We start from the raw sequence: 9,276 nt of genomic DNA on the forward strand, positions 1-9,276 counted from the left end.
TGTGAGATTGTCACGTTTTGCTGCCGTAAAGTAAATCCACAAAGACAAAGAGTGATGCATGAAAAATATTTTATTTTAGTCAACTCAGAGATAAACGCAGACCAATGGCTCATTATTGGCTAGTTTCTGTGTCAGCATCACACACATGTGTCCTGGTGGTCACATGACCAGCGTCGGCCAATAGTGAGGTAGCGTTATACTTGTCTACTTGCATAATGTATTTCCTTTTTTTGGCCCAAGTTGTTCAAGTAGGCGTAAAGACTGCAAGTGTGTGTTTGTTCACAAAAAGTATTCACTCTAAAAAAATGCTGGGTTGTTTTAACCCAATTTTGGGTCAAATATGGACAAACCCAACCATTGGGTTATTTTAACAATATTTTTTTCATACCTTTCTTTGGACTTGAAGTTTCCAATGATGTTCAATGGAGGGTCAGAAACCTCTCGGATTTCATCAAAAATATCTTCATTTGTGCTCCGAAGATGAACGGGATTGGAGCGACATGAGGGTGATTAATTAATGACATAATGTTAGTTTTTTTTGGGTGAACTATCCCTTTTTTAAGAGGGTGTGAAATGATTTAAATTGATTTAAAATTGGACACAAATAAATATTTAAAAAAGCTTATTAGCTTAATATGCTTTATTTTACTTTTTTTTTTCATCGAAGAACCGGGGTGTCTTGGAAAACCTGGATATAGTATATAAGGCCTAATGCTGGGTTCAGACTACAAGATAATTTTGTATGTTACAATAGTAACCGTGTCAGATTGTGAGTCCTAAATTCTTGTTGTGTCGTGGACAAGAATCACGTCAGACTACACGCTTCTTCTCGACTAATCATCGTTTGCCGTGTTTAACGACGCGCATGTCATCGAGAAGGCGGAACTAGCGACTGACTTTCTGAAACAAGAGCGTAAGCAACAATGGTAGTACTAGTTCAATTGAATTGAATTAATGTTCATGTTTGAAAGCTGTGTATGGAGGAGCTTCTGCGCTCCCATTGGTCAACGTCACAGATGTGATGGACCGGGAAAAAGTGATACATGCTAGTATTTCTGTCGGTTGTCATCCACTATGACACACTATGCGAGATGAAACTATAAATTCTTGCATCCGAACCACTAGACACCCTATCAGATCGTGCCAAAATCCGGCAGATATCGTGTAGCCTGAACCCAGCATAAAACTGGGATTTCTGTACTGGAAAGGTAAGTAAATGAATCAACTCTTAAAATGGCGTTGGCGTTTTTCTAATGAATACACATTGTACCAGTTATGTCAAGCTCTGAAAAAACTTATCAGCACAAAACTGTGAGCAATTTTTTTGTTTGTAAAAATCCCTATTCTTAATTTGTATTAAATAAATCACAAACGGCTGGAAGAGTCATGTCATTGGTTTAAAAGAGTGGGGACCAGTGTTTATGTAGAAAGTAGGAGCGATAAAAAAGAGCCATTTTGAAGAGTTTTGAAAGTTGTGAGTTGTGAGGATGATGTGATCTCTATCTCGATGAAGTCTATCCCTCACAGCCTCGTTTTTATCTGTTGTAAATTCAATATGCCATCTAAACTGACTAAGGTCTATTGCATGGAAAAGCTAGTCAGGTGTGTCTGGAAAGAGGGTGAGTAAATCATGACACAATTTGCATTTTTGGGTGAAATATCCTCTTAAAAAATGTCAGTTGTGGGGGAAATATGGACAAACGCAGAGGATGTACAGCACACGTCACACAGTTGTTCATGAGCTATAGCAAAAGAATGAGGTGATGGGATCTGTCTACATGAGGTCACACCAGCAGGACTGATGGTTTTCATTGAGGAACTTCAAACAGATGTGTGCAGAGATTAGAGCATGTGGTGGACTCAGAAGGGTCTGTCCCTGATTGAGTCTAGTCACTTTGACCCATACCTCCCATTTTATTACACATCATCTCTGGAACTGTAGTCATTAAATCACTCACAGATGGATCTCTACTTCTGCTACACCTTCTCCGGGGGCCCCGTCACACATGGTGACACGACATTGGGGATAACGTTACTGTTGTGGGAGTTACTCATCGCAGGAATGAACAGATCTTTGCAGTAACTCATCGCTGTACTTCTGAAGGAAGATGTCTCTCATGCTGGTCCAAGTGAGTCAATCTAGCAATAAGTGAAAGTTACCGAGGAGCTGCAATGGCAGTTGCTTCATGTTCCTCTCTAACACCCTTTCTCTGACCCTTCTCCACTGTCAAAGTCAAAGGCTGTCTGTTATCTCCTATCAGTTGAATGGGTTGATGACACCACTAGATCATTTAACTTCATTAGTGACTGTTCTGAGCTGTGACATGAATGGCAACATAGGGGGGAAATATGCCCGTTTCTTACAACAATCAGTCAGTGGTCAAACAATCAAATTAAATATCTGAGATTTAATGTTGCTTGTGAAAAAAAAAATCATCAGAATACATTTCTACACAGTGCCATCAATGGAGAACGATATTTTCTGACCCTATATTGGTGCACTGTGAGGACAAGATTATACCTGGTCCGACTGCTTGCTACTGGGGCACCGCCAGTGCTCTTAAAAGGCACAACTTTGTACCTTACCTACCCCTTAATATATTGAAAATTTGTATTATTGCCTTAGAGTAATACTATGTACAATTAAAGAAGTACTGAGAAGGGTTCTTATGGTACAAAGATGTCCCTTTGAGGGTACTACCCAAGTGATAAGATGATGTTGTAATGTCTTGTGAACTTAGGCTCTGTTTATACCTCAATATTAAAGGAACACTTCACCCATTTGCATTAGACTTTGTATAAAACCCAGAAACCCAGTCACATTTTCAAATGGTCATGGTTTATTCCCTTATTTTCCCCTGAGATGGGAGAAATAAGGATTTAAGTGTTCCACTTCCTGCTTTTTATGACGCAAAAATCGTCATTTTGCATCATAAAAAGCAGGAAGTCCAATTTCTTTGAATACGGGTAAGACTACAAACACTAGCTCATCATTTATCCAGTAGAAGGCGCTGTTCCGCATGTTTTCAACCCGCCCATAGAGGGAGGGATCTCACTCACAGAATGTACATATAGTGTCAGCCATTTTTTATTTGGAAGCTAAGCTAACAGTTTCTTATTCTCTTTTTCCCGGACATGTCCGGCCGTCGAGATCATCCAAAATGTCCGGGATTCGGCTTTTGCTTTCTGCAATTGTTTCTGCAATTCATTGTTTACATGCACACCTTTAGTTTTAATCTAACTGAATTCATTCCGATTAGTGAATCTGAATGTAGTGTTTACATGAACGTTAAACAAGTGATCGGTTGATGTGCGTTTTAACATTGCTAGGAAAATTCCCACTCCTCCGTGAGAGATACGAGACCGGTATCTCACAGGTGCCGCTCATCAGTAATCACGCCAACTGGCCTCGCGTCGTTCTCCCGCGGCCGTCAGCCTCGTTCCTGCTCGTCACAGTAAACATGATGAATGGCGACTGTAGAACGCAAAAGACGAATCCTGGACATTTTGGGCGACATCAAAATACCGGGCAGACTCACGGAGACTCACTAGTAGCATAGCCTTGTTGTTTACTGCGATCTCTTACCGGTAGGCGTGGCCTCCTAGGGCAGCGAAGCAAGTGCATTCTGGGAGTTGTTGTCTTTCATCCCCATAAGCCAAAAATACATTTTCTGGCTTTTCTCAGTCTAGAAGGCTCCAAATTCAAAAATAATTTCACATTTCTTCTACATTTCTTCTAAATGACCCATTTTAAATACACATTCATCTTTCCAGAGGTGAAGTATCCCTTTAAAGGGGTGGTATAATGCCCTTTTCACAAGATGTAATATAAGTCTTTGATGTCCCCAGAGTATGTATGTGAAATTTTAGCTCAAAATACCCCACAGATATATTTATATAGCCTGTTAAAATTGTCACTTTTTCAGGGTGAGCAAAAAATCACAGTTTTTGTGTCTGTCCCCTTAAATGTAAATGAGCCGCTGCTACCGGCACAGGGGGCGGAGCTTCAACATTTTGTGTCATTTTACCTCACACACACATGCACTGAAAATGTCAATGTTTATGTTCAAACCGGAGTCTGACAAAGATGGAAAGACTCCAGAAGAAGTGACAACATGTAGAAGCAACTGGACATTTCTGAATGGTTAGTTGGTGAATTTTTGTGTAGTTATCTTCTAGTCATTGATTAGCATATTCTGTCATGATAATCTATAAATCGCTTTAAAATAGGGTTGTTGATGTCACTAACCTGGGAGGAATGTCATGCAGTCCCTACCAGCCTTTTGTTGTAGTCCTTAGATAAAATATCTCTCTTTGCTTTGAACTTTGAGCATCGTATCTTTGCAGATGTTGTTTATGCTCAAACAGCAACATCACACACTAACTAAAGTTAGAAAAGTGAAATCATAATCAACCACCCCTTTAAATACCCCTGGCTGTACTAGTCAAAATTCCAATTCATAATCAACCACCCCGAAAGAATAGCGGAGTTCACACCACAACTATAACGATAACGGCAAAGAAAACTATATTGTTGGAATCACTTTCAGAACGATTTTATCCAGCTGATGAACGATAAAAACACTGACAGCCAATCAGAATCCATCCTGCTTGAGCAATTAAAGCAACAGACAAACATGTGCTTAGAATAAACAGAACGATATCATCCGCTGCTGTGGACGCTAATATAGTTATCTTTATAGTTATCGTTCTTGGTATGAACGAGCCTTTAGGACTTCAGCAGATAAAATGTAAATCCCGTCTGGCTAGCACATTTCACATGATGTTTATTCATTAGGTCAGTAGGCGGTCTTTTGTGGCCATTCAAACGCATGTGTTTTCGACTACCTCTGGAAGAGGACAAGCTCAAAACTATTAAACCCTGTTTACACCAGTATTTAGTGTCGTCCACTTGTGAGCCGATCGACCAAAACGCCTCTTAATGCCGGATGTAAACAGGGCCTCAGACACGAGGGAGAGCAGGATCCAACTGCAGACAAACATTTATTTAATAACAATAATAACAAAATAAACACAAGAACCAGGAAACAGAGGAACACAGGCAACAAAACTGAGCACATGACGGCACATCCAGGACAAGACCTGACACTGGAAACACAATGGCTGCATCCGAAATCGCATACTCTCTTGAATAGGTACATGACCGCTAAAAAAGTATGTTCTAGTATGAATGTGTGTAGTAAAGTAATCCAGACATAATACAGTACATCCACCTTATTGTCACTTGACCTACTAGGGTCGCTTCACAGTCATTCACAATCCTCTCCCATGGCCTCATGGGATAAGTGCCTATCATATACATACTTCAGAATCTCACCGTAAGTAGGTTATCCAGGTACTTTCATGAGTACTGTAAATTAGGACATACTTCTTTTGTCACATGCTGTTTTTCACCTACTATATAGTAGGGAAGAATGTAATTTCAGATGCAGCCAATGGCTTAAATGCATAAGGACAAATCAGGGTAACAAGACACAGGTGAGAAAAATCAGTAAATCATAAAGTTGAACAGGAAACAGGAAGACAACACTATAAACTAAAAGTCCATTTATAAAAGCCCTTACTTTAACCACCTGGCACCTGTAATGCCCACTTTTCACAAACTAATCTATCTCCAAATTTTGTTTTCCAATTGAATATCTTGTTTAATGTGGAAACATGTCAGATTACAGAAGTAACGTGAGCTGACTTCATTGACTTCATCGTCAGTTTTTCTAACCCAGTTTTATCCATCCTTACTTTGGCTCTACTCATTTTGCTCAATTCTCATATCTCCTACGCAGCTAGTTAAAAGAGCCCATCCAAAATCATCAAATTCTTCTCACTAGAACTGTTAGGTCAAGTTACATCAAAGAGATCAAGAAGGATCAAGCTCTTAAAAGGGACAGGCTCCAGCTCCCATCATCAGAAACAGGTGGAAGTCCTCATTCCTAGAACAAAGCAGAGATCACCATCTATAAAACCTTTGTAATTCACTAAGAAGTTTCTTTAACAGATTTCTTTAAAGTGACACCAAATTTTGGGGGCGGGTTGAGCTCCAGTATAACGTCTCGGTATATGGGTTCAGGGTTAAACGTGCATGATTGCATCTCAGGGCGTTGTTGGAGTTAGAGTCACACTTGAATTTGACTCTGCATTTGATGGTGTTAATCTACAAAGAGCTTGAGTATGATAATCCATTAAAGCCTGAAGAGTCTGAATCAGTACTGTGGTATAAGTCTCTAGTGAAAAACCCTGCAAACGTATTTTAGAGCATCAGATGTTGTAATATAAGTGTGACATAAAAGCAAACAAACATTATTCAGGTCTTTTTGGCATGTCCTACGCTCCATTAATGTGTTCTGTGTGCACTCCATTGAATCAGTAAACAAACTTGACCATAAACATAAGTCATGAGGTGCCATCTAGGAAGTGGACTTCAGTAGAGCAGGAGACATCTGTCAAACAGGCTCTCCTTTCGTAACCAGAGTGTCTCTATTGGTTACAGATGATGCCCCATTTCATGAAGGAAGACTAACTACTTCAAGACTGTGCAGCTTTCCTTTTGCGTACCCTGGCATGGGGAGATTATGGGAGTAAAGTTGACAGCTTGTTTACTAGTTCAAATGGGAGATGACTAATTTGTTTGTATGGATAATATTGGATAATTTGTTTGTGTGGATGTGGGTATTTAGAAATGGAATCGCACTTGGTTGATCTATGGATAAACAGGCCGAGGAATCTTTAAAGCAGCAGATCAAATCCTGTTTTTATTTAACCATTTGTCTGTTAGTATTAGTAATGTTTTGCAGAAGTCTCTTATTCTCTGAGATATCCAAGGAAAACCACATCAAATGTGCTCCTGTGATGCTAGCGAAACCAGTCCTGCACTGTATTTTCCAACGAAAAGTGTTTTGGTTGGCCTGTATGTGTGTGTCTACGAAATGCTGTGGGCCCCTTCAAAATGACACCGCTGAGCCCCAAAGAGACACACTCTACCCTCTTGTATAGGTGGAAATAAGAAGAGGGTGGAAAGCAAATATTATTTGATTGGCATTGTCCTAATGTGACACTGACCATGAGTGTCAAGAAAGTCTTTGGTCACGAATCTTTGGTTTCTAAATCTGAATTGTAAAATTCTAAAGAAAATGTGTTTATCACACTTAAAAAACACGGGGCTGGGTAGGACAGAACACATGTTGAGTTCATTTTACCCAGCAAATTGGGTTGTTTATTTAACCCAGCACAATGGGTTGATTTAACCCAGCATAGTTGATTTATTTTTACTGTTTTTTTTTATTACTTCATACATGAATTAATGTCCATGGATGAACTTAAATCCTCTAAACTTTTTAAAATACTCAATACAACCATTGGCTTCCATGATAATTCATTTATTTTCAATCATATTTTACCATATAGTTTATTTTATATATTTTTTAATATTGCCAACATTTCATATTAGAAGTAAAAATTAAACAATTATAAGTAATTCAAGTGTAAGCGACCAGTCTCTGTTGTGTCGTTTGCACCGTAACAGCGCTGGATCTCGCGCCGGTACTTGTGTCGTGTTTAGCGGGGGAACTTCTAACTTCAGACCGCCGTGTTTCACTCGTAGCCGAAATATGCGGCGGCTGACTCCATAACCTGTCCATAAACAATCAGTGTATAGTTCTGAGAACATATTTTAACATTATACTTATTTATATTTTGTATCTTTTCTAATAAAATCATAAAAAGTTTATGAAACGCATCAGGCGTTTCCATCATGCTTAAAAGACCGACGCGACATCTAGTGTAGGTGACTCACATTGCGCCCCTGTATGTTGCTTTGCATAAAATTAAAAGATATACAGTACAATAACGAATTTATCATGGATAAAATAAAATGTACACAAACCTGTATTTTACCGAAGACATGCACCATTTTGACGGAGCTGCACTGCTCTCTCCTGAAGAGGTCGCAAAAAGCCCGCGATAAATAACTCAATCCCTGGGTTGTTATGTCTGACCCAGAAGTTGGGCAACACAAGAAAACTACCCAAACACTGGGTTGTTACATCTGACCCACAAAAGGCTCAACCCTGGATTTAGGTAGAAAAAATATCCCAAGATTTTTTCGTGTATAATGTATTTTATTTCACCTAAGAAAATATCTAATTAGAGTTTGTTAAGTAAAGCATCATTAATTTTGCTCAATAAAATGGGCAAAAAACACAAGTCATGTCAGGAGACCAGATAGTGACACCTGGGGGTGCTTGTTTGTTTTGGCCCTGTAAGCAGCCACCTAGCAACCTCCCAGAACACCCTAGCAACCACAAACATGAAGAGCACCTTGCAACCACATTTCAATACCATATACCTTTACTTTTGAAAATGTTATATAAATGTACATATGGGAGAGGTTCCTACTAAGTGCAAATAGTCACTAAGTGATAGCAAAAAAATAGTGTAAACAGTGTTACTTGAATGATATTTATACGTCGTGTGAATGGTGGCTGATATTTACTAAATGAGTAATGTGTCATCGTTGACGTGCCAGCACGATCAACGTTATTTCAATTAGGGCTATTAAATCATGTGTAGACTGTTTATTTCCACTTTTTGAATATTGTCTTAATTTGTATTGATAAGAAACACCTCTCCGAGCTGACACGTATGGGATAATAGGGAGAAGAATAGGATCGGGAAAAGGCTGATACGATCTGGGGTTGGTGGCGTCAAAAGCAAAATTGTGTGTACTTTCTATGGCATTCTGTCGTTTGATTTGGTAGATGGGGAATTGCTGTAAATATCCTTTGCCAACAAGACGATCTACTGTATTTGCTCAGTGTAAATAGACACTCCCCAGGTGAAAAGGAAATATGTTTAAATTGTGCTTTTTTGGACAGACTTAATACATTTTAATTACACTCTAAAAAATATTGGGTTGTTTCAACCCAATTTTGGGTCAAATATGGACAAACCCAAACGTTGGGTTAAAAATGTAATTTAAAAATGTAACCCAACGGCTGGGTTTGTCCATATTTGACCCAAAATTGGGTTGAAACAGCCCAGCATTTTTTAGAATACTAAGTATGTATTACACATATATTAAAAAAAACTTCAATTATATTAAGTGTATTTCAAGATATGCTTAAGATCTATTTGCAAAATATTTTTTATATATTAATTTGTGCTCAAATGGAACCACTTCAAGTATATTTAGTGATATTTAAGTGTATTTATTTACAGTTCATTTACTTTCATAGTTCTTAAACTGCAGTTAGAATCTTC

This window comes from Phoxinus phoxinus (assembly GCF_949152265.1).
Source record: "Phoxinus phoxinus genome assembly, chromosome: 1".
In the NCBI taxonomy this organism is placed as follows: Eukaryota; Metazoa; Chordata; class Actinopteri; order Cypriniformes; family Leuciscidae; genus Phoxinus; species Phoxinus phoxinus.